This window comes from Ambystoma mexicanum, chromosome 6q, assembly GCF_040938575.1.
Source record: "Ambystoma mexicanum isolate Mex_15411 chromosome 6q, UKY_AmexF1_1, whole genome shotgun sequence".
Lineage (NCBI taxonomy): Eukaryota > Metazoa > Chordata > Amphibia > Caudata > Ambystomatidae > Ambystoma > Ambystoma mexicanum.
The window spans coordinates 967,888,531-967,913,330 of record NC_090937.1 but is presented as its reverse complement, the minus strand read 5'-3'; positions in this window follow the sequence as shown (position 1 = coordinate 967,913,330).

The window sequence follows — 24,800 nt, the reverse complement described above, 5'->3', positions numbered from 1 at the left end:
GGCTTTAAGAAATTAATTTGGGCTATACATCCTCCAAGCACAAGTGGGCCTGGGAAAATAACTCACCATCAACACTTATTTGATGAAGAAACTTGGGAGCACAAAAAAGGTCTAAGAAGAGAAAGTAGACGTCTGAAAACGCTTATAACAAATCCATCAACACTACACAGAGAGCTAAAAAATCTAGCGAGAGACTATAAACAGTGGTCTCGTGCAAGAAACCTCCAGCGACATCAGCAAGATAATGAACAGATGCTCAAAGTTCTCTGTGACGATAACTCCTGCCATTTTTGGTCCATTATAAACAAGTTGGTCAAGAAAACAGATGATAACACTACTCAATGTAATTTAGTTCTGGAAAGAACTGGGTGGACTCTCACAAACAACTTTAAAAATACATCTAAAAATCCAAGAGGAGAAGAGGCTAACACAAAATGGGAGCTTAAGCTTGATTTACAACTAATAGAGTTTTTAATTCTAAAAACTTCATCCTCAAAGGCAGCAGGCCCAAATGGCTTAACATACCAGGAACTAAAAAACAATGCTAAAACCTGGGCGAAACTCCTAGACATCTTATATACGGAAATATTAGAAAATCGCATGGTCCCCCCGTCCTGGAAACAAGCAGTGATCATACCATTCTTCAAAGGGGGAGATCGGTCGCTGGCAGAAAACTGCAGGCCAATTGCCCTCCTCGATATCGAAAGTAAAATATTCATGAGATTGATCATGATAGAGTTAGAGGATTGGGCTAAGCATGCAAAAACAATCTCTAAATTTCAAACTGGATTCAGAAAGGGAATGTCCACTACACTAAATGGGCTAACATTGCCCTTGCTGACAGAACATTCTAAAACTTTAGGAGAAGGTCCCATATACGGAGCATGGATAGATTTCTCCAGGGCCTTTGACCTAATGAGTAGAGAACGCTTGTGGGAGAAGATGAGAAACTGGGGAGCACGAAGGGTTTGCTGGCCATTCTATCTGAATTACACAAGGACACTTCACTGATGGTACGCCTGGATGAGGCTGGGCACCTAAGTAGCTCCATAAAGGATGAGCAAGGAGTGAGACAAGGTTGCTTGGGAGCACCATTCTTTTTCATCCAGTATCTATCAGGTCTAGGGCCTTTCTTGGAATCGTGGGCAATAGCGAGTCCGAAACTACACGCAACCAAGGTTCTATGGCTCGCTTATGCGGATGACATAGTCCTGATCGATAGAACAGGGGTAGGACTACAACACCTCCTGAATGGCCTAAGCAAGTACACCAAAGAGAAGGGTCTTCGAGTAAACCCTAAGAAATCAAAAATCTTGATAATGAAGCACCCAAATAAGCGCATAAATAACGCAAGCTGGTTTTTTGAAGGCGAGGTGATCCACAGAACGGAAGAGCTAGTGTACCTGGGGTATGTGATATATGCTTCTCCTTCAACAAATAAAATTGAAGTTTAAATAAGAACAAAAATGGAGAGAGCAATACCACAGATGAAAAAAATCTTATGGGAGCTCTGTAAATTCTCTATTATACCACTGGTAAAGTTTTATACTACAAAAATAACCCCTGTGTTACTATACGGCTTGGAGGCCAACCCAATCCTCTGGGAGTTAGACTGGCAAAAAAGTTGAAGGTCAGGTATGGAAGAGATCACTAGGCCTGCCAAATTGCTTGCCCAGGTCGGCCCTAAATTTTGAACTCGGTTTGAAATCCCTGGAACAACAAGTAAACTGGATATTGTTATCACTCTATAGGCTGATAAAAGATCCACAAGTTAACTCGCTATATGAGAATATAAAACTCCAGATGCAAGCAAAGAAGTCGATTTCACTTACATACCTAGAAACAAAAGTCTCAGAAATTCTGTTGGTAGTGCTCACGAAACAGATTTCTGAGGGCTTGTCTAAATTTAATACATACAGGAGAAATCCTAAGTATACGGGGACAACACTCTAAAGCCACCACTCTGTGTGACAGCTGTGCAGAACCATCTAAGCAAAGACTATTCCATCTGCTTCGAGAGTGCAAAGGGACATGGGATGTAAGAGTCAAATACTTCTATAAATTTGTGGATAAAATAGAATGGCTGACGTCAGAAAACATCTGGAACCTAATGAATTCAGGCCATAACACTGCCATAACTATAGCAGTTAGTCAGGTTCTTGTAAAAATTGGACTGTTCCAGCAGGAGATGGATTTAACACAGGCACAAATTGAAAGTGGAAGTAAAGGAACTCTGGGGGTTGTGGGTTTCATAGCAAACTAAACTTGGGGCAACAATGTGTAGGACTATTATCACAGACTAGGAATAGCAAAGAAACGGCAACTGAAGACATTAAGGCATAGTCGGCCATTAAGATACAATTTGGCTATTCTCATTTTCCTTTTCTTCCTCCCACCCCCTTTTGTATGCTTTTCATGTTTTTGCGATCTCCTGGCTCTCTTTTCCATTTTCTCTTTTCTCTTTTTTCTCTCTTCTATTCTGCTGTATAGTAACTGCCTGTTTAATCCTATTACTGATTTTTATTGTTTTTTTTAAATTGTTTTCTCTGTCTTTTTTTTGGAATGTTAATTACTTTTTTAAGCTGTAAATATTGTTCGATGTTTTTGTAAAGGTCAGAGCTGACTCAAACAAATAAAAAAAAAAATTATAATAAAAAAAAGAAACAAATAACCCGACATTGCAACCCTCTTATCCACCCCTGCCACGGACAGATCCGCAGCGCATCAGGTACCGCAGATTTCCCAAGAGGTACTTTGCATCCTGCAGCAAGAAAATGAGAGGGGTAGCAATCTTGCTCAGCCAAGCGGCGGCGCTCTCCAAGGTCACGGTCAAACGAGACCCCAAAGGTAGATTCCTGCTGATGAAGGGACTCCTGGTTGAACTCCCGATCACCATTGCGGCCATCTACTGTCTGAATGAGGCCCAGGAGTGTTTCTTACGTAAGGTGATCCCTGTGATAACCACATTTGTCGAAGGGAAAATACTGATCGGGGGGGACTTTAACCTCACCCCGGACCCTAATATTGATAAGACCCTGCCGCCCAACGGATCAGACTTTTCGAAGGCACTGGGACTGGCAGAAATCCTGAGGGAGACAGGGACGATCGACGCATGGAGACTGGCAAATGACAAAGCAAGGGACTACACCTTTTTCTCACACGTCCACAGGGGCCTATCGAGGCTAGACCTCCTCCTGCTCTCAAGCGTCCTGTTCCCCTTCATCACAGACATCCACATAGGGCTGAGGGTCATCTCGGATCATGCCCCAGTAGTGGCACAAATACAGGCGGAACGCTTACTGGGTACGGCACAAAGGGCCTGGAAGCTGCAAGACTACCTCTCGTGGTCACAGCAGACACTGTGTCCACACAGCTGCTCACTGTGTTCCTGGTCCACATGAGAGGACCAGTGTTTGGAGGGTTCTTAGGCCCTGTGATGTGTGGCAGGGAGTCCAATGGATAGTGGCTCCAATTCTCCTCCAACGTCAACCAACGGGGTTTGTTGGTGATCGCTTGCCACATGAATGCTGCCGAGAGCTGGGCTGCCAGGCAGTATCTCTCAACCTCACGTGCTCCCAGTCCCCCGGAACCGGTGCTTCTTAGCATGATCTTCTTGGTTACTCGTGGCTTCTTGCCCTCCCATATGAATTTCAGCATACTTGCTTGGAGTTTCTGCTTGGCTTTTTGGGGATTGATACTAAGAGAGCTTAGCAGTGATAGAGCAGTCCGGGGATCAAGTTCATTTTAAGTGCTGTGCGAGAGCCTGATCAATAAATGGAAGTGGCCACCTTGAAACAGGTCCTCTCTTGTTTAACTCTCGTAGATCTGCACACAAACATCATTGGCCATTAGGTTTCAATACACCTAATATGGGAGTGTTTGATGTGCTATGAATGAGCCCAATGATACCTCTGGATTGTACATTTTTAATTATTTCAGCTAGTGATTCCAAACATGCCAGGGGCAACCGATATTGTAGCACAAATAATGGTTCCCTACCATGCCCTTTTGGCAATGTAGCAACATGCAAATCTCTTATCCCACAATCATATGCGTCTTTGGCAAAAAATCTCTTTAAATTCCATAAATATTTTTTTCAATTGGTCCTTTTCTTCTTCATTTGTGCATGCATCTGCAGCCTGAATCTGCTCTCCTACCTTTTTAGAACATTCTGGGAATTCCTCCAACGGAGGGATCTCCGTAAACTCCTCTAACCGTGTGGCTGTATCTCTTTGGATAGTCGACACATTTAAATATTTCGGAACATTGACTTCCATTTCAATATGCTGTTTTTCTGTTTTATTCTCATTTAAATCAAATAGGATGCAATCATCTCGATGACAGCACACTGTTTCACTTGACTCATAAGGATACACTGAACTTTAAAGATTCCTTTAGGTTGAGAGTCCAAGAATTCTGGCAACTCACCCTGCGAAGTCACATACCTTTCAGGGATGTTCCCAATCACTGCATTACTGAAATCTGCAGTATAATGAGATATTTGAATTGCCATTCCTATAGCAGAATTCTCCTCTAAATGAATATCCTGGCATCCTTTATTGTCCACCAGGATTTTAATGGGTCCATCCCCAATTTCTATCAGTGGTATATATTCACATTCTAGTCCTTGCTGCCTCGTGGCTTCGTCTAGGCATACAAATGCATCAGAATCTTCTAACTGCTGTCCCTTTCTGTATTTTAATGCTATTGTAACTTGTCTAGTAAATGCAGGAATAGTAACATCCTTCCTCACCTGCAATTCAATTGCATATGGTGCCATTTGCGCTCATTTGTTAATGACAGGTTACAAGTTATTGGGAAGGGGTTGTTAGTTGATTAGCGCATATTAGTATTTATATACATATAGTGCAAGCCGGACAGATGACATGTTACCCTGAACTACAGCATTTTTAAAACATGTGCCCACTGCCAGAATGTGCATTTCATTTGTGATGCGCCCCGGCCATTCATGATGTTTGTAACCCCCTACCACTGCACTTCACTGCCCTTCACTGCCCCAGATATCCTACAGCTGTCACCCTTCGTTGCCCACACACCTCGTTTTAGCTACCATGCAGACTGCACGGCCACCACCATGATGGAGGCACAAAAAAAGAGAGAGAACTGATCAACGTGGCCCGTTGTTCATCCAAGGACATCCACGCATGTTCCCTCTACTCGCTGGCCTGAAGCCTTCCCTGCTGTGACCAGGTCACCTAAAATAAAGGTCAGTGACAGTGACAGTCCTAGGTGAAAATATGTCCGGCCTGACAAAAGCAGCCCATCAGGCCACAGCCGGCCCATGAGTGCTACCACCCCAGCCAGGTTGGCGACCACGTTCAGCCACCATGCCCCAGAGCAAGGCCACAGTGGATTTGGGATCCTAATGCCCCCATTGGACCCCTACATAGATCCATCAACAGTAGGCCTTAGGTGGGCTAGATGGCTGCAGGATTTTGAAATCATGATGGACTGCAAGGACATTGTCAGCCCAGGAAGTTGCGGTCCCACCTCATACTCAACATGGGAGATGATGTCCATCACACTTTCAACTCACTCGCTAACACAGGCACTGCAGATTACTATGACTTGGCAAAAAAAGCACTGGAAAGCCATTTCATGTCACAGCTAAGCCTGGATTATGAAACATTCATCTTCTGCACGGCAGTCTAAGACGAATCAGAGACTTACCACACACGTCTACACTGCCTAGCACTTTCCTGCGAGTTCGACAGCAATGACAAAGAAGTCCAACATCAAATCATCAACGGCATGCACTCTGAGAAGCTAAGATGCATTGTCCTAAGTGAAACATACATTCCTGTCTTGCGACTACTGGAGTGTCAACAGGAACTCTCCCACATCAGAGCAGCACAAATGGAACTCGCCCTCAAGAAATGTAAGGTTACCCCTACCTCCATCATTGCAACAGTCTCCGACTACTTCCAAAAGGGTGATACAAGGGGGAGTCATCAAGCAGCCGTGGGCACAGTCAATCACGCCCATTCAACCTCAGGGAATGAAGCTGGTATGGTGGACCACGCCACACGAGGAGAGACTGCCTAGTGCAGGGTGTAACCTTCACAGCGTGTGGCTACGTGGACCACTACGCCAAAGTGTGCCGCTCATCTGCTCACCCATCGTTGAACCGGCCAACACAGACGAGGCCCAAGTCGAAGAGGACAAAAAAGAGAATTTCTAGTGCACTCCTATTTCAGGATTATATCTTAAATAAGGAATCTCATTAAATATCTAGATTACTATAGGTGCGGGGGAGGTATAATGGCTCTGGCACAGAGCCACAAACATGCAAAATAGTGAGGAAAAGAAGGCCCTAGATTGTAACCCTCCCGTCCCCTGCACACTATAAACTACCGTCATAAGGCGATTAGAGACATGTAACAAAGTTGAAATTCAAAGTTTGTAAAAGTTGAAAAACATGACCATATGTAAATACATTCAAGTCTCAATTCCTAAAAAAGAAGTTTTAATGATAAAGAAACAATTCAATTAAATAAAGTAATGCAGTTGTCCAATGTAATGGCTGCTGTGTTTCGAGATTTCCTCTCTTCATCTTGAGCCTAATTGGACTGAGGACAAACAATAGAGAAAATATAGCTATAGCTAGTCTGTATAAGGCATAAATGTACCTTTGTCTTCAATGCTGGTATTAATATTCTCCTTAAAAGGATAAATCAATCTCGTATTTCAACAGAAGGGTGGAAATCCAACGTGAACTTATCTGTGTATGGCAAATAAAGAGCAATACATATGTAGGGCTCCAATTTAATGGCACTACCAAAAATGATATCTAAAGAATGCTCCTGAACTAGGTTAGCAATACAATACTGGGAATCGATTGGCACCAGCATCATAGTCTACATTGATAACATTGGTTCTCTGTAGAGTTGTGGGACATCTCAACATTCAATTTTTACTGCATTGATTGGACGACCCCATGCCTTGTGAGTAGGTGGTTCCACATCCCCCTTAGATGATTTAGCTATAATAATGCACATGGGTATAAGAGATGTTACTATCCATGATGTACTAACATTGAATGAGCTTGTTATAATGTTGTTTGATTGAAAGAGACAACCCAAGGAATACACACTTTCTGATAGTAGATTTTCTCTATTGTTTGTCCTCAGTCCAATTAGGCTCAAGATGAAGAGAGGAAATCTCGAAATGTGGCAGCCATTACATTTGACAACTGCATTACTTTATTTAATGGAATTGTTTCTTTATCCTTAAAACCTCTCCTTTTTTATGAAAAGAGACTCTAATCTATTTACATATGGTCATGTTTTTCAACTGTTATAAACTTTGAATTTCAACTTTGTTACATGTCTCTAACCGCCTTATGATGGTAGTTTATAGTGTGCAGGGGACGGGAGGATTCCAATCTAGGACCTTCTTTTCCTCACTATTTTCCAAGTCGAAGAGGAAACAGGCAAAAGCTTGCAAGGTGGACACAAGCGATAACTCTTCCACAACAGAATCAGAACATGAAGAGGAGGTGGCAAAGGTAGCCCTGCAGCCCCGGCCCACAGCAAAGTTGAGGGATCAAGTGCACATGATCTCGGCCCTAAACTGAGGAGGTAAACAGTCGAAAAGAAAGTGGTCTAGATGCGTGATCCAGGTAGCCGAACAAGCCATCATGGTGACCATAGACACAAGGGCATCTGTTAACATCGCGCCTCCATGACGTTCAAGTGGATACACCCCCGGACACCCCTAAAGGCTACTGACACCCTTCACTCCCTTCTCTACACCAACGGCAGCATGACACCCCTGTCGGTTATCAGACGTTTCCGTACAGAGCTCACAAGAGGCGACGTCAGCACACAGTTAAAGTTCTACGTTGTCGACAAGGGGCTGGACTAGAATGTCTACTGAGCTGGGAAACCACATAAGAAGATGGTCTCATCCAGTTCGTCTGTGGCGTGTCCACAGCCAGTGAAGTCCAGGCACTCCTCGCCAAAGACCCTAACATTTTACACGGCATTAGATGCCTCAAAGGCCGGCTGGTGAAGCTCCACATCGACACGTCCATTCAACTGAAGGAAGAACGACATAGAAGGACGCCATTCCACATGCAGCCCCTAGTAGCCAAACAACTGCAAGAACTGGAGAAAGCAGATATCGCTGAAAAGGTGACAGGTCCACCCCATGGGTCTCCCCCATGGTCATCACCCACAAACCGAAACAGCCGGGGAAGGCACGATAGTGCATCAACATGCTTCTCCCTAACACTGCCATCATAACAGAATGATATGTCAACCCCCCACCCTCAATGAAATTGTGGCAGACCTGACATGGTCATGGATATTATCAAAACTGGACCTCAATGCTGGATACCACCAGCTAAATCTCCACAAAGACGCCTGCTACATCACAACTTTTTCGTCCCACCTCGGTCTGCAAAGGTACAAACGACTAAACTTTGGCATCTCCTCAGTGGCCAAAGTTTTCCAGCACGCCATCCAAACAGTCCTACAGGAACTATCAGGAGTCCTCAATGTTAGTGATGGCATTCTCATATTTATACCTAACAAGGCAGACCATCTTCCATGGCTGGAAGCAGCCTTGAACTGTTTAGACAACGCCAGACTTACCCTAAATAGCAAAAATGTGAGTTCCTGAAAGAAGAGCTAACATTTTTCGTGTACATCTTCAACAGCAGATGTGTATCGGCAGACCGCCTCAACATGGCAGATATAAAGGCAGAATTACCTCCCACGACACCCACAGAAGTAGAAGCGTCCTAGTGATGGTGACATACTGTTGTCGTTTCATCAACAACCTAGCCACACTCTCTGAACCCTTGTGAGATCTGACAAGACATCTACAAAGTGGAAGTAGGACCACAAGTGTCAAGGAGCATTCCAGGCCATCAAGGACTCCCTGTCCGCCGAGGCCACAACAGCTTACTACAACACAGACCTACAGACAGAACTCTTCATGGACACCAGCCCAGCAGATCTGGAAGTGGTGCAGGTCCAAAGGTCCCATGCAGGGGAAGTCAAACCCATCTCATAAGCCTCCAGGTCACTAACCCCCACCAAGCAAAGATGCTCACACATCGAGAAGGAAGCCATCACAGTCGTCTGGGGCTGCTGCCACTTCCATCTATATTTATATGGTAAAAAAACTCACCAAATAAACGGACCACAGGCTGCGATTCCCGACCTTTTCCGGCTTGGCACCTCATCCCAGCACGGTTAGAGAAATGGCTCCTGCACCTGCCGAAATATGAATTTGACATTGCCTACTAAGTTGGGGCAAACAACCCTGCAGACTTTCTCTCGCGACACCCACGGGCTGCCATGGCAGAGGAAGTGCCACAATCCATGGAGACCGGAGACCACATCTGCTAGGTTGTCTAAGGCCATCAGGCTATCTGACATTGCGGAAGCCATCCTCCAACACCCATGCTGTTATATCACGAAAAAATGCAGTGATGTCAGGGCGCTGGAACTCATTCCTGTGACAAAACCACAACCGCACGAAGGCAGCTCAAGGGTTTCTGGCAGGAATGTTCACATTCTCAGAGGGGCTCGACTCATCATGCCATGCGAACTCCAAGACAGGATTGTCGCCCTCGCTCATGAAGGCCACCAAGGTCTAGTATGAACAATGTAGCTCATCAGAAGCAGAGTATGGTTCCCATTTCTGGACTCGAAGGTAGACGAAGTCGTAACCTCCTGTCTCCCATCCCAAACATCGGGAGCTCCCTTGAGACCCGAGCCCATCTGTTCCAACCCTCACCGGAAATCTAGCTGGGAGTCGATCAGTGTCAATTTCAATATGGTCCAAGAGAGGACCTAACTATTGGTGGGAATTGACAACTACTCCAGATACCCAAGGTGGAAATGGTGCCATCTACCTCTGGAGAGGCAGTACTGCTGGCCATTGAAAATGTTTCTGCAAAGCACAGTCTCCCTCTGTCGGTAAAAAATGATAATGGCCCTCCATTCCAGAGAAAAGATTTTCAAAAATATCTGGAAGACCTGCAGATTCATCGCAACTGCATCACGCCCCACTGGCCCCAGGCAAACTTATATGCAGTTCAAGAAGCTGCCGCAACAAGTGTGGTCAGAAACCCGTGACATGTCGGCAATGACAGCCCCATCAGAGGAAAGCAGATGCCCTTCTGTTTGTTTAGACTTTGCAGAGGAGAAAGAATCACCCCTCAAAGAGGAGCCGGAGACGGTCTCGGAACAGTCTTCGCCAGAGGTGGAAGTAACCTCAGAGAAGGCAGTCCTACAACAAGGGTAAACCCGACACCATGAGAGGTACCCGCTGCACGCAGAGCCAGCTCTGCCAAAGAGACTTAGAGAGTATACATGTTCGTGAAGCAAGGAATTTTGCAGGGACGCTTTTATTTAAAAAAAGAAAAATAATTTGCATTCTGGTTAGTTGAGTTTTTTTGTTTGATGGGAAAGAAAAGGGATGTTATGTTTGTTTGTTTATTGTATTTGTAAAGCGCACCAAACCCGGGGGTATCTGGGCGCATTACATAGTTGCTTAAGTTACAAACAGGATGGAAACAAAGTAAATGAAAAATATTACAACAATTTACAGGATGGGAGCAAAATAGTAGAGAATATTTACAATAAATGAAAGGTATATACAAATATTACATACAGAAAATGCAGAACTGTTAGATTGGTACATTCATTATACGTCAAGAGATAGGAGCCAAGATTTCGTATTGTTCCTAAAGCTGTAATAGGAAGGTTCTGCTCTTAGGTTAGCAGGCAGTGAGTTCCAGAGTTTAGAGTTCATTACTGGAAAGCTACTTCTGTTTAAATCTAGGGACATTTAGACAGTGTGAGTGTGCTGATCTAGTGGGTCGTTCCAATGTTTTTTTGTTAAATGTATCCACTAGATATTTAAGGGCAGTGCTGGCGAGGGATTTGTGTATAAGGGTTAGGGCTTTAAAGTTTATTCTATCTTTAACGGAAAGCCAATTTGTGCTACATCGGACATCTGAGATGTGCTCGGTTTTCGTAATGTTGAACACAGTTCTTAAGTTGTTGTTCTGCAATATTTGAAGTTTGTTCACGTTGTATTTGCTAGAACCTAAGTATAAGGTGTTGCAGTAGTCTAACGTTGATAAAATTAGGGCTCTGGCCAATTTGGTGCAGCTATCTGTCGATAGGAAGTGTTTGCAAGTCAAGGTACAAGCCTAAAGTTTTCACCACCTTGGATACTTGAATATTGATGCAGTCAATGCTGAAGGAATTAAATTGATCACTCAGGTTATTTATTCTTCCATTCAAACCGATAAGAAGAAGCTCAGTCTTCTCATCGTTCAGGCAGAGGCCGTGGGTAGCCATCCATGCTTGAATGAATAGATATATTTTGTTTAGAAGGATTGAATCAGTTTCATAGTCACCAGAGATGGGGATGCGAATCTGAGTGTCATCTACATAGTTAGTGTAGGTGACACCCAGATTGTCAAGATCATCAAAAAGGTGCTTGGTGAAAATGTTATACATTCTGGGCGAGAGACACAATCCTTGTGTGACTCCACAAGTAATAGTTATAGGTTCAGCTGAGGCATTGGGTGAAAAGACTCTTATAGTTCGATTGTCCTTAAATGATTGAATTCAAGTCGTGGCTTCGTCAGAGAAGTGTGCAGCTGAGGTCAGGTGACTGCATAAGACCTTGTGATTAATAAGGTCGAACGCGGCCGAGAGACCCAAAAGGAGAAGGAGGGCAAGCTCCCCTTTATCCTTTAGGTCATCCATTTGATTTTTCAGGTCTATTAATGCAGATTCTGTCCCATGTTTAGGTCTAAAGCCAGATTGACCCAGACCTTTTTTAGCTTCGAGGTAAGACTGTATCTGAAGGTATGCAGCCCTGTTTAAGATTTTCAGAAGGAAAGGGACACGGGTTATAGGCCTGTAATTGGTGGGTATCTTAGGGTTGAGATTGTTTTTGTTTAAAAGAGGGAGGTCCCAAGCGTCTTTTCGGTTAGAGGGGACGGAGCATGACTCAAATGTAAAGGTGAGAAGGGTAGTGATGAAAGGCGCTAACTCTGTGGCTGCTTCTTTGATAATTGGAGCCGGACAGGTGTTGCCCTGGCATATGGAAGGTTTTAAGGAGGATATTATATCCACTACTTCCTGGGTGGAGACAGGGGAGAATTTGAAGCGGATGCAAAGTTTTGTGACAGTTGTGGGTGGCTTTAGTGATGGCAGGTCCCTGGAGAGATTTTGTTTTTTGTTTTCTATTTTCTCTTGTAAGGGAGAGATTTTGTTAGCTAGCGTAGTTTGAATATTTGTGCACCAGGTCTTGTCCTTGGTGCATGTTTTAGTTGGGGGTATAGGTTACTGGAATTCTTTTAGTATGATGAAGGGTTCTTTGGTGAATGATTTGGCTTTGTTAATCCTGTCATTGTATGTGTCTTTTTTTGTTTGAAGTATATAACTTTTTTGGATATATTGGCCAATTTGTCCTTATTGGCTTCCTTCGGGTTAGACAAGCGGTTACTGCACTTCTTTTCTCATTGCGTGAGGCTTTGAGCTGGGGAGTGAACCAGGAATTGAAATGCGCTCGAAGTTTCTCTTTGCGCATTTTTAGGGCTGTTAACTCTTCAATAGCTTGATTAATCGTATTGTTGTATAGTTCCACTTGAGCAGAAGTGTCTAGACTAGTAAGTGGGGGATTCATGATGGGTTGGAGTTGAGGTAGTAAGTTATCCAATGTTATATTGCGCCTATTTATAGTTAGCGTTGGAGGTTATGTCTTAGCACTGTACCCTTCAGACCTCAAGCACATCTAACACATCACTGCGCATGGGCGGTGAGGCAGGTGAATAAAAGAGGCGCTGCCAGGGGTTTCTGTGTCCGATTGGAGATGTGCATGCCACACCTAACACACTATCTCCTGGTCTCTGTCCCAATGCAAGAGGGCCCGTGCCACAGCGGGTGGTGTGACACCCCCCACAACACTCGTTCATCTCTCCAAGTCATGAATCCACTTAAGATTTGGTCCATGTTGTGATTTCCATGGCATGGGTATTTTTCTGGTTGTCAAATTTCCCCAGTCCTATTTTGTTTATTGCTCTGGAATAAAGGCCTAACAGACACGATTTGGGGATGGCCGGCACAAGATCAATACTTACAATGATCAATATCCGTTGTGTTGCTTCCCAAAATTAGGTCATTTCTGGACACTTCCAAAACATGTGCAATTTGTCTGTCTTCTATAACAGGCATTTGGGACAATGTTGGGTTGTAGTGGGGAACATACAGGACATTTGTTTAGGTGTTAAAGGAGAGTTCCGGGACTTTTTTTTTATTGTCCCTACGGTTCGGCCATGTGTTTTTAAGCATAACTCGGTAGATCGTAGAAAACTTTCCTATGGACCTTACCCGACTTTTCGTCCATTAACGCACTCGAAATCAGCCGCCATTTTCTGATAATCCTATCACTTGCCGCATCGCCCTGGCTCACCTGCTTTTGCGGCACTAAATCAAATCCCCCGCCCCTGAGCCTGACATCAGCAGACGCGTACCGCCCATTTCCCAACGCCAAAGCACGTTTCGTGTCAACAATCGCTGCGCCTCAGCTAATGAAGTGTCGCCATGGAAATGGCAGGACGCCTCTTTCCTCAATAAGTATAAACACACCGTTTCACAACACACAGCAGCAGATTTTCGATTCCATTACTCTCTCTGTGTTACTTTGAGTATTCTGTGACTCGTTTCTTCGCTCTGGTCAGCTACCTTCGCCGCTTCTAGGCCTTGTGAACACCTGTACCATCTCTGTAAATTATTTTACTTTCTTTACCACACAATGGCTACAATAATTCCGTATATGTACGAGCCCGAGTACACCGAGGAAGAACTACTGGAAAGGCAAGCACGCGAAAACGATGGGGATTCGGACGGCAGTTGGGAGGACCAGTCAACGGATGAAGAGACTGGACCATGTCTCATGGACGGCGTCTCCACCTGGTGCACGTGCAATCGGTGCGAGCTAATGCCAACTGAGGAGGAGAACTGCTGCTGCCGTGAAAATTCCGGGTGCTTGGCCTACATTTCGGAAGGCGAGCCAAGTCCGCAATGCATCACCGAGCTGCCAGAGTTCAGGGAAGCCTGCCTCTCACGGACCGTGTTGAGGATGATGATGGTGCTTATGCACGAACTTTGCGGCACTGTTCGTCCGCGTAATCCGAGTAACGAGTAAGTATACTCTGGTTGTGATGTCAGTGATGCCACTACTATTTCATGGTCGTCTCCCACATATAAAACTACATCTACATATCATTCGAATGCATGTAAATTGGTTCCATGTTGTGCATTTTCTAGATAGAATTTTTTTCAAAGCAGAATGACATTTTTTACCTGAATCGACAGTGATAAGAAAGTTGTCATTTTAATACAGTTTGCATCTTTCATTTTCACAGGTGGTACAGGCTGGTGGCCTATCGTTGCTTCACTTGGTGGCTTCACGGGAGGCTCGGACACCGCGTTCGGAGAGTAATACCTGCCTGTGCGGTACTTGCCATTAGACAACATTTCCCCAGCGACAGTGGACAATACCGCAGATTTTCCCGGGATGTGCTGCAACCGCAACTTTACAATGTGTAATGTTTATTATTTATGTTCAATTGAAATTAAGATCTAAAATAAAACCCAACATATATTTTAACAATGGTTGTTTTGATTTTTTAAATGAATCTAGTGTGTCTCCATTGAATAGTCTTTCTGTGCCTTGTCTTGTCACACCACATGTCTCCGGCCAGCATCCTCCCTCACGCTGGCCGCCCACCTTCAATCCACATAACCGTTGAACCCATATGCAGCAGACATACATATGTTATTTTGCGGGTTGGCATCAAGCCTAGGCATCCAGGGTCTCCAGGGTGAACTGCACCCATATATTCTCCTGGGACGGTGAGGTATTTATAAACTCACCCCCCTGCCTTCCATGTACTAGATCCTGCAGCCTGCCTCTTACATGCAGTTAGATGGCCTCTCCTTGGTGAGGCCCTGCGGCAAACGAGTCTTGTCTGCACGACCACCGCCCCAATCCACCCCCCGCCCTATCAAAGGCAGTTCGCACCGGGGTACTTGCGCTGGCAAGTGGAGCTGTCAGGGAGCGATAAAGGCCAAGAGGTGCCAAAGACCATGTACACTTCAAAGTGGTCTATAGCGCATGGGTTGTTGTTCCCATGTCTACCTCCAGACCCCGTGTCTCCTGCCAAGCATCCCCCTCACACTGGACGGCCCCCTGCAATCCACATAAGTGTGTCTCCATTCACAAGTCTTCCTGTGTCTTGTCTGCACGACCACCGCCCCAATCCACCCCCCCGCCCTATCAAAGGCAGTTCGCACCGGGGTACTTGCGCTGGCAAGTGGAGCTGTCAGGGAGCGATAAAGGCCAAGAGGTGCCAAAGACCATGTACACTTCAAAGTGGTCTATAGCGCATGGGTTGTTGTTCCCATGTCTACCTCCAGACCCCGTGTCTCCTGCCAAGCATCCCCCTCACGCTGGACGGCCCCCTGCAATCCACATAAGTGTGTCTCCATTCACGAGTCTTCCTGTGTCTTGTCTGCACGACCACCGCCCCAATCCACCCCCCCGCCCTATCAAAGGCAGTTCGCACCGGGGTACTTGCGCTGGCAAGTGGAGCTGTCAGGGAGCGATAAAGGCCAAGAGGTGCCAAAGACCATGTACACTTCAAAGTGGTCTATAGCGCATGGGTTGTTGTTCCCATGTCTACCTCCAGACCCCGTGTCTCCTGCCAAGCATCCCCCCTCACGCTGGACGTGATTCATACACGTCATTCATTCACAAACACACCCCTGTTTCGAATTCTTTATAACCCACTTCATATTTATAATGAGAACTTCTTTGCACTTTGCTAGTCAACCCGTGAAGGTGCTGGTTATCTGCTCTTCGTCTCTGTGAACTTCCGTGACCACTTCGAGGAAACTCGTCAGTTTGCAACCTGTGAACTGCTCCCTGTTCTTCGACAAGAAACTACTCTGATCCCTGCATCTAACTGTTTGCTCGTCAAGGTAAGGCCATGTACCATACTCATTTTGCGTCCAATTTCTTTTCGTTCAAGACAGTACATGCAAGGAACTAGTCATATGTTCTGAGTTTAGTCAAATTATTTTTCTATTTTTTTAAAGTTATTCAAATACTTATCCGCATGTGAATAACGTGTATAGTTCCAAGAACCAAAACATACCTTGCATTGAACCTTTTATGTGTCATTTAATTTTTTAACACATTGGTATTCATAGAGAATTGTTGATCTTTACTTTTCAGAACTTTCCACAATGCCTGCCTGTTCCATTGGCGGTTGCCCTTCGAAGACCCATAATAAATCTGAAGGTACTATAATGCATGTTTTCCCTAAGACAATAGATCAGATAAGAGAATGGGTCCGATATTGCGGATATCCACCCTCTGAGCTTGAAAGTAGAGTCCTAGAAGTCTTTGCGGACAAGAGGGGTGATCGATACCGCATCTGCAGCAGGCACTTTACCTCTGACATGTACTCCACATCATTGCTAATAAAGAAGAACACACCGCGAGCGAGGCGAAAATTGCTCTCCACCGCTATTCCCACTCTATTCGTCCACATCCCTCCACTGGTGAGTCAAGTTTACGTATTTATCTCTCGGCCTTGCGGTAGTGTGTAGCATTAGCTAACAATAATTTCCCCATTTATGTATCCACTCAATATGAAGGCGGAAGATTCTCCATCCATGTCGTTATTGCAGTCATCAGCCACTTCAAGCGCCTATCGGGTAATCTTACTTAGCTATTCTGCCATTGACTTGTTTTAGGCATGTAAATCAACAGTTTTAATTTATCGTGTAATTATTTTACCTAATGGTACACCCTTGTACTCGTCCTCTAGTCTTTGTTTTGAGTTATAATTATTGTTATCCAAAATAATTCAAGTACTGTCTTTCAGGGAGATGCTGAGGAGTCCAACGTATTGACGACTACCGTTGATGTCACTCAGATGCTCGAGGTACGTTTCAGGACAGTTCCATCGATGGAGATCATCAGATCTTGCATTCTTGTAGCGTGATTGTTACACACAATGTTTCTTTCGTTTTTAGCCATTGATATGTCCTTCTGTCGTCGCCCTCGTATGTGTCTTCTTTTTTCAATATTGTGTTCATTACTAATGAAAGTCCTATGTTTCAGGGAGTCGATGGAGCATTAGTCCAAGAAGAAGGGGGAGCGTGCAGTTACGGGTCGGCGCAACAGCTTGCAGAAGTGTGCACCGCAGTTACATCGTCCCTTGATGTTCTTATGCATTTCGAGGTATGGATACTGACAGCTCGATCAAGCGAGATCATATGACGTGATTACATCCGCTATACTTCCTTCTTTATTAACGCAAGTACTATGTTTCAGGGAGATGACGGAGCTTCTTCTACAAGAACATCACCCCTAGTAGTTGATGCAGATTTCTGGGTGGTGACACTTCCAACGATCGAGCAAATCGAATCATATTTAGATATCCATTATTTATTTTAGACAACTGATCATTTGTGCAGGTCTATTTAGATGAGCCGTTGACGCCTGCACAAACTTTATGTTCTTTTTATCAAAATAGAAAACCATACTAATGCAATTACTGTGTTTCAGGGAGTCACTGAAGCATCATCTTCAATAATATCATCAATGGAAGTCTATGAGGAGCCCAAGGTATGGATCTTGACAGTTCCATCTAACTAGATCAACAATGCGTGAATAATTGTCGTTTGAATGTTCTACACAAAGCGTTCATTCGTGTTTTGCTATTGAGATGTACGTGGGTATTGGTCCCCAAGTACATTTTGTGTTTTCGATATTATTATACATACTAATGAAAGTTCTATGTTTCAGGGAGTCGAGGGAGCGTCAGTGCGTGATGGATGTGCTTATCAGGAAAACATAGTCGTTGCAGCGCAAGAGGAAGTGGAGACATATACACACGAGTCGGAGCAACAGCGTCCTGATGTTGAAGTTCGAGGCAAGAAAGTTTCTAAGAAAAGAAAGCAAAAGAAGGTTAGTGTCCTGGTCACTATATTATGTTGTTTTTCACTGTTAATAGTTCAATACTGTAAGTTGTGTTTAAACTGAACACCCCTTTTCCAATCTGTCCTCTAGTTGCGAGTGGGTGTACGAACTAGATCTACACAGACAGTGAAGCGAACGAGAGATGTTGCTTGTCAAACCTTTTGGCAGGGACTTGAGACTGGAGAAGCATCGTGCCAATGGGAAGAATATGAAGTGATTGACAACGGAGCTATACCACCACCAGCCATTGATAGTGAATGTCCTCCTGGTAGTTCGGATGCAGTCGGAGATCAATTCACAGAATCCACACCCGCAAAAACTAAGACCGCAAGAAAGTTGAAGAAATTGTTTTATTCACCCATCGCCGGAGAAGGAACAGATGTTGCAATGGAAGAGAATGAAGTAGGCGACAATGAAACACCATCAATATCACTGAACATAGCGGAAGACGATATCAGAGATTCTACCTTTCATGTGAGTGACATGTCCTCAATGTTACAGGCCGAACCAGCTGGGATGCAGAGTGACAGTATAAGGAAAGAGGCCAAATTCATTGTATTCGATAGTTGTTTGATTGATATTATTATTCGGATGAAATGTGGGCATTTGGTTGGTGGGGAAGTATGTGGGGAGCCATTGATTAATGTGACTCGTGCAATTCGAGGCACTAACCTTAAAATACATGCCACCTGTACAAAATATCATCCTTTCACATGGTCTGCACAACCTATGCTGGGACAACTGCCAGCAGGCAATCTACTTTGTGCAGCGGCTGCACTTTTTAGTGGTTCAAGTTTTAAAAAATTAGAGTCTTTCTTTCAGTTTGTGGGAATCCATTTCATTGCGAAAACTCAGTTCTACAAATACCAAACCGATTATCTATTTCCAGCCATTAGCGAAGCTTGGAGAATGGAAAAAATGTCTATTGATAGTACATTCGCGGGCAAACGGTTCAGGCTAGCCGGTGATGGACAGTGCGACAGCCCAGGATTTTCAGCCAAGTACTGCACCTACCACTTTCAGGACATGGAAAGTAAGAAAATTGTGAGTTCGGTGGTCGTGCAGGTGTCACAAAGTACATCCTCAGTGGCCATGGAGAAAGTTGGCTTTGTAGCATCATTGCAAGAACTACAATCGCGGGGAATGGTGATCGACCTGATAGCCACGGACAGACACGTTTCAATTGCCAAGACAATGAGAGAACAGTACAAAAATATAAATCACCAATTTGACGTTTGGCATCTTGCAAAATCAATCAATAAAAAATTGTCGGCTGCAGGTAAAAAAAAAGAATTGCAAGGTATTTCACAGTGGTCCAAGTCAATCAGCAACCATCTTTGGTGGAGCTCAAAAACATGTGGAGGGTCGTTGGAAATTCTACTGGAAAAATGGCGGTCAGTAATGCCACACTGTACAAACGTTCACCGATGGAACACGAACCAACATTTCCACAATTGTGAACATGGCCATTTGTCCACAGAGGAGGCACGGAAGAAGAAGTGGTTGATTCCTTCATCACCCACTCACAAAGCCATTGAAAAGATTGTATTTGATAAAACTATAACAAAAGCTTTGAGGGGACTCACGGAATTCTGCCACACAGGAGATTTGGAGGTGTTCCACAATATGTGCCTCAAGTACAGGCCAAAACGATTGCATTTTGGCATGGAGGGCATGATAAATCGGACTCTTTTAGCGGTCTTGGCACATAACCATAATGTTGGCCGTCAACAAAGTAGGACGACCGGAACTTTAGGGACGCTTCGCTACAATAAGGCCTTCACTAAAAGAAGTAAACAATGGGTGATCAAACCAGTGTTTGAGGATATGCAATATGAGTTTATTGAGAAACTTATTGTTGACGTCCTAGATAGGCACATAAATGGAGTTGTGAACGAACCTGTGCAGGGGACAACTGCATTGCCACCCAACATTGCATCTGTTCCATGTCCACCTAAAGAAGAACTCATTGAGAAATACACATCATGGTTTAAATGATTTTAATTTAATTGTCTTTTCTCTCAAGTCTCCTCATGTCGCAGGCCCATTGAATATGTGTATCTATCCAACCTTGTTCATTTGCGCATTAAATTAAACCAAACAGTAATACTCCCAACTTCCACCTAGAGGGGTGAGGGCAGGAGCCCTCCCAGCCCCCCAGCCCAGCAGAGGACCCGAGGAGGATCCGAGGAGGAAAGAGGATCCAGGAAGCGAGCGTGCCATCGGAACAGGGCCTGCCTGACCCCGTCCCCACAAGTGCCTGACTCGCCTATGCCGGGCGCATCGCGGCACGAAATCGAGGCTAAACCTCGATTTCACTCGAAGGAACCGCCGGCAGGCGGATCGCCGGCCAATCCAAAGGCCATTCTAAGGCCTGTTGTGTGCCCAGGTCCCCCACTCCCAACTTCCACCTAGAGGGGTGAGGGCAGGAGCCCTCCCAGCCCCCCAGCCCAGCAGAGGACCCGAGGAGGATCCGAGGAGGAAAGAGGATCCAGGAAGCGAGCGTGCCATCGGAACAGGGCCTGCCTGACCCCGTCCCCACAAGTGCCTGACTCGCCTATGCCGGGCGCATCGCGGCACGAAATCGAGGCTAAACCTCGATTTCACTCGAAGGAACCGCCGGCAGGCGGATCGCCGGCCAATCCAAAGGCCATTCTAAGGCCTGTTGTGTGCCCAGGTCCCCCACTCCCAACTTCCACCTAGAGGGGTGAGGGCAGGAGCCCTCCCAGCCCCCCAGCCCAGCAGAGGACCCGAGGAGGATCCGAGGAGGAAAGAGGATCCAGGAAGCGAGCGTGCCATCGGAACAGGGCCTGCCTGACCCCGTCCCCACAAGTGCCTGACTCGCCTATGCCGGGCGCATCGCGGCACGAAATCGAGGCTAAACCTCGATTTCACTCGAAGGAACCGCCGGCAGGCGGATCGCCGGCCAATCCAAAGGCCATTCTAAGGCCTGTTGTGTGCCTGTTAGGAGCCAGGGGCCACTAACTCTGCCCGTGCTGCTCCAGACTCCTGAGAGGGCAGGAGCCCCTCACTGTGCACCCGATGCACCTCTGCTATCCTGCCGACCTACATCAACACGGTCTGCTGGAGCAGCCGTGCATCATCTGTAGCCCTCCTTCTGCCCATTGCAGGTGAGCCTGAAGCCCACCGGCGGTGCGCTCCACCCCGCGCATCCGCCTAGCAGGCACCCGATCCTAAGATGGCCGCCGCCATCATTATTTATCGCGTTGCCTAGCAACACGTTCATTTGGCCCAGAAGGCTCGAGGAAGGCCCCTTCCTGTTTGACCCTGTTCGCCTCTGGAGCCGTGGAACCAGTACTCTTTACCTGCATTGTCTGGACTCAACCCACTGTGAGTGCATTGTCTGGACTCAACCCACTGTGAGTGCATTGTCTGGACTCAACCCACTGTGAGTAAAGCATAATACCCTTAGTCGCCTAGTCTACCCACGGTCCTCATGGGAATGTCTACTGCTTATTGCTAGCATAAACACACAAACTTGGCGAATTCACTCTTGCTAACTTTTTGTTGCTCATGTGTATGGTGCGATTGCTACCGCTCTTATGCGCCATATCGCGCTGCACTTCATTAATGCCGTTGCAACCGTGTTGTGCCCTTTGGTCGCTCATAGACCACAGCAATTGTGTTGTGCCCTTTGGTCGCTCTTAGACCACAGCAATTGTGTTGTGCCCTTTGGTCGCTCTTAGACCACAGTAATTGTGTTGTGCCCTTTGGTCGCTCATAGACCACAGTAATTGTGTTGTGCCCTTGGTCGCTCATAGACCACAGTAATTGTGCTGTGCCCTTTGGTCGCTCATAGACCACAGTAATTGTGCTGTACCCTTGGTCGCTCATAGACCACAGTAATTGTGCTGTGCCCTCTGGTCGCTCATAGACCACAGTAATTGTGTTGTGCCCTCTGGTTGCTTTTAGACCACAGTAATTGTGTTGTGCCCTTTGGTCGCTCATAGCCCACAGTAATTGTGTTGTGCCCTTTGGTCGCTCATAGACCACAGTAATTGTGTTGTGCCCTTTGGTCGCTCATAGACCACAGTAATTGTATTGTGCCCTTTGGTCGCTCATAGACCACAGTAATTGTGTCGTGCCCTTTGGTCGCTCATAGACCACAGTAATTGTGTTGTGCCCTCTGGTCGCTCATAGACCACAGTAATTGTGTTGTGCCCTTTGGTCGCTCATAGACCACAGTAATTGTGTTGTGCCCTTTGGTCGCTCATAGACCACAGTAATTGTGTTGTGCCCTCTGGTCGCTCATAGACCACAGTAATTGTGTTGTGCCCTCTGGTCGCTCTTAGACCACAGTAATTGTGTTGTGCCCTTTGGTCGCTCAACGCAGCAGACTTAGCAGCTACTCTGCCTGCACACTACCCAAAACTAGAACTCTAGCCATCCATCTAGATACAGGACTCTCACACATTATACAATGCTCCTTATACTATCCTATCTAGTATACCTGGCCTCCTCACTCGCCCTCTTGGAACGACTCATCATGTCGCCTCTTATAGCAACCACAATACAACAATCCACCATACAATGTAACGTAGCCGATAGAAACCTAAGTCTACGAGCAAGACTACCCAGAATCTTTGATCCGCTCATCAAATACGAAACTAACACCATTCGAGCCAAAAAGGAACCCACTCGCAAACCTTTCACCCACAACTACATTAAGCACAACAATTACCAAACAAACAAAGAAACAAATGCCACTCCTAATGCAGCAATAAATACTGTTACACACCCTAACCGCACACCTAAACTTAAAGGAGCTTTAATAAACGCTAGATCCTTAGTCGCCCATGCCATAGAAATATCTGAAGTCATCTCGACAGAAGACTACGACTTCCTAGCCATTACAGAAACTTGGCTGCATGAGGCATCAGGCCCAGCACTATCCCTAGCTGTGCCCAACAATTATACTATCCTCAGAATGGATAGGTGCGGAGCTCGAGGTGGCGGACTAGCCATCATCATCAAAACTATACTTGGGATGAGACTCACCCCCTCACCAACCATTGAATCTTGTGAGATAATGTCCACCAAGACATCAACAGCTAACTCTCAAACTCTTAACCTTCACTTGATATACAGACCTCCAGGTCCTATCAAGAATTTCATAGAAGACTTAACTACCATCCTATCAGAAAACCTCAAAGATACTACTCAATCAATACTACTAGGTGACCTCAATATTGGCTTCAATGACATCAACGACTCACAAGCCACAGCAGCATCCAACACCCTAACAGAACTGGGATACACCCAAAGAGTGTTTGAGCCCACCCATATCAAAGGGAGAACCCTTGATTGGATTGCTGACCACAACTGCAATATATCTACTCTCACCATCTCACCCCAAATCTGGTCAGATCACCATCTTATCTCATTCTCCTTGGACACCGTCACCCCTAAACTGCAACAACTGTGTGCACCACCCGCACTTACCAGAAACAAAAAAAACATGACACTAGACAAACTACTCCCTGGCATCATGCCCACCTTGGACGATTTACCTGATAACCTTAACCCTAACAGCCTAGTGGAAGAATTTAACAACATCATGAACAAAACCCTTGATGACATCGCACCACTCAAGCTCAGAAACAGCAAACCACAGAGCCACCTGAACAACTGGTTCACCCCTCTCCTAAAAAATCTGAGATTAGAAAAAAGGAAATGGGAAAATACGTGGAAAATTAGCCCCACTCCAGAAAATAAACTAAAACTAGTTAATATCTCCTCTCATTATAAAAAAGAAATCATCTTAGCTAAACAAGAGACCTACAATAACAGAATTACACAAGCTAAATCAAGCACAAAAGAACTGTTCGCCATACTCAGAGAACTGGAAAACCCAATAACACCTCAAGATAACTGTCTTAAAGACAAAAAGTGGTGCTCTGAAATCCAGCAAGCTCTCTCTAACAAAGTCCGAAACCTTCAAAAGAAAATAGAACTAAAACGCGAGACCTTAGCATCCAATATATTACCGCCTACTAAGACACTTGCTAACTTCAAACCCACTACGCAATTCCACTTCTCCAAAGTCTCCATACTAGAAGTAGAAAAAGTAATACTCGGCCTAAAACCGTCCAACTGCAAAGGAGACCCATGTCCAGCACAACTCATCAAAGATGCCGCACGAGATCTAGCACCATTTATCACTAAGTTAATTAATGCCTCCTTTACCACAGGCATTATCCCCAGTAACTTAAAAGAGTCTTGGGTGCTCCCACTCTTAAAAAAGGCTACTTTAGACCCCACTATACCCACCAATTATAGACCCATCACTACGGTACCGTTCCTTTTGAAGATACTGGACAAGGTGGCATATATCCAAATCCAGAATTTCCTGGAACAAAACCAACTATTAGGCTCCCGACAATCTGGCTTCCGCCCTCTTCACGGCACAGAAACTGCACTGATTGACCTTAAAGCCCAAATAGACAAAGTACGAGATTCTGGAAAACCAGCACTCCTCCTGCTACTAGACCTATCGGCCGCTTTTGATTTAGTGGACCATAAAGTCCTATGTAACCACCTAGATTCAGCAGCACACTTCTCCACTGAGGCCATAGCATGGATACAATCCTTCCTTAGTGACCGCACCATGAGGGTTTTCTCACCTACAGCAGCTGCAGACCCCATCCCTATTACCTGCGGTGTGCCACAGGGATCGTACGTTTCACCAACGCTATATAACATATTCACTAAGCCCCTGTTTGATG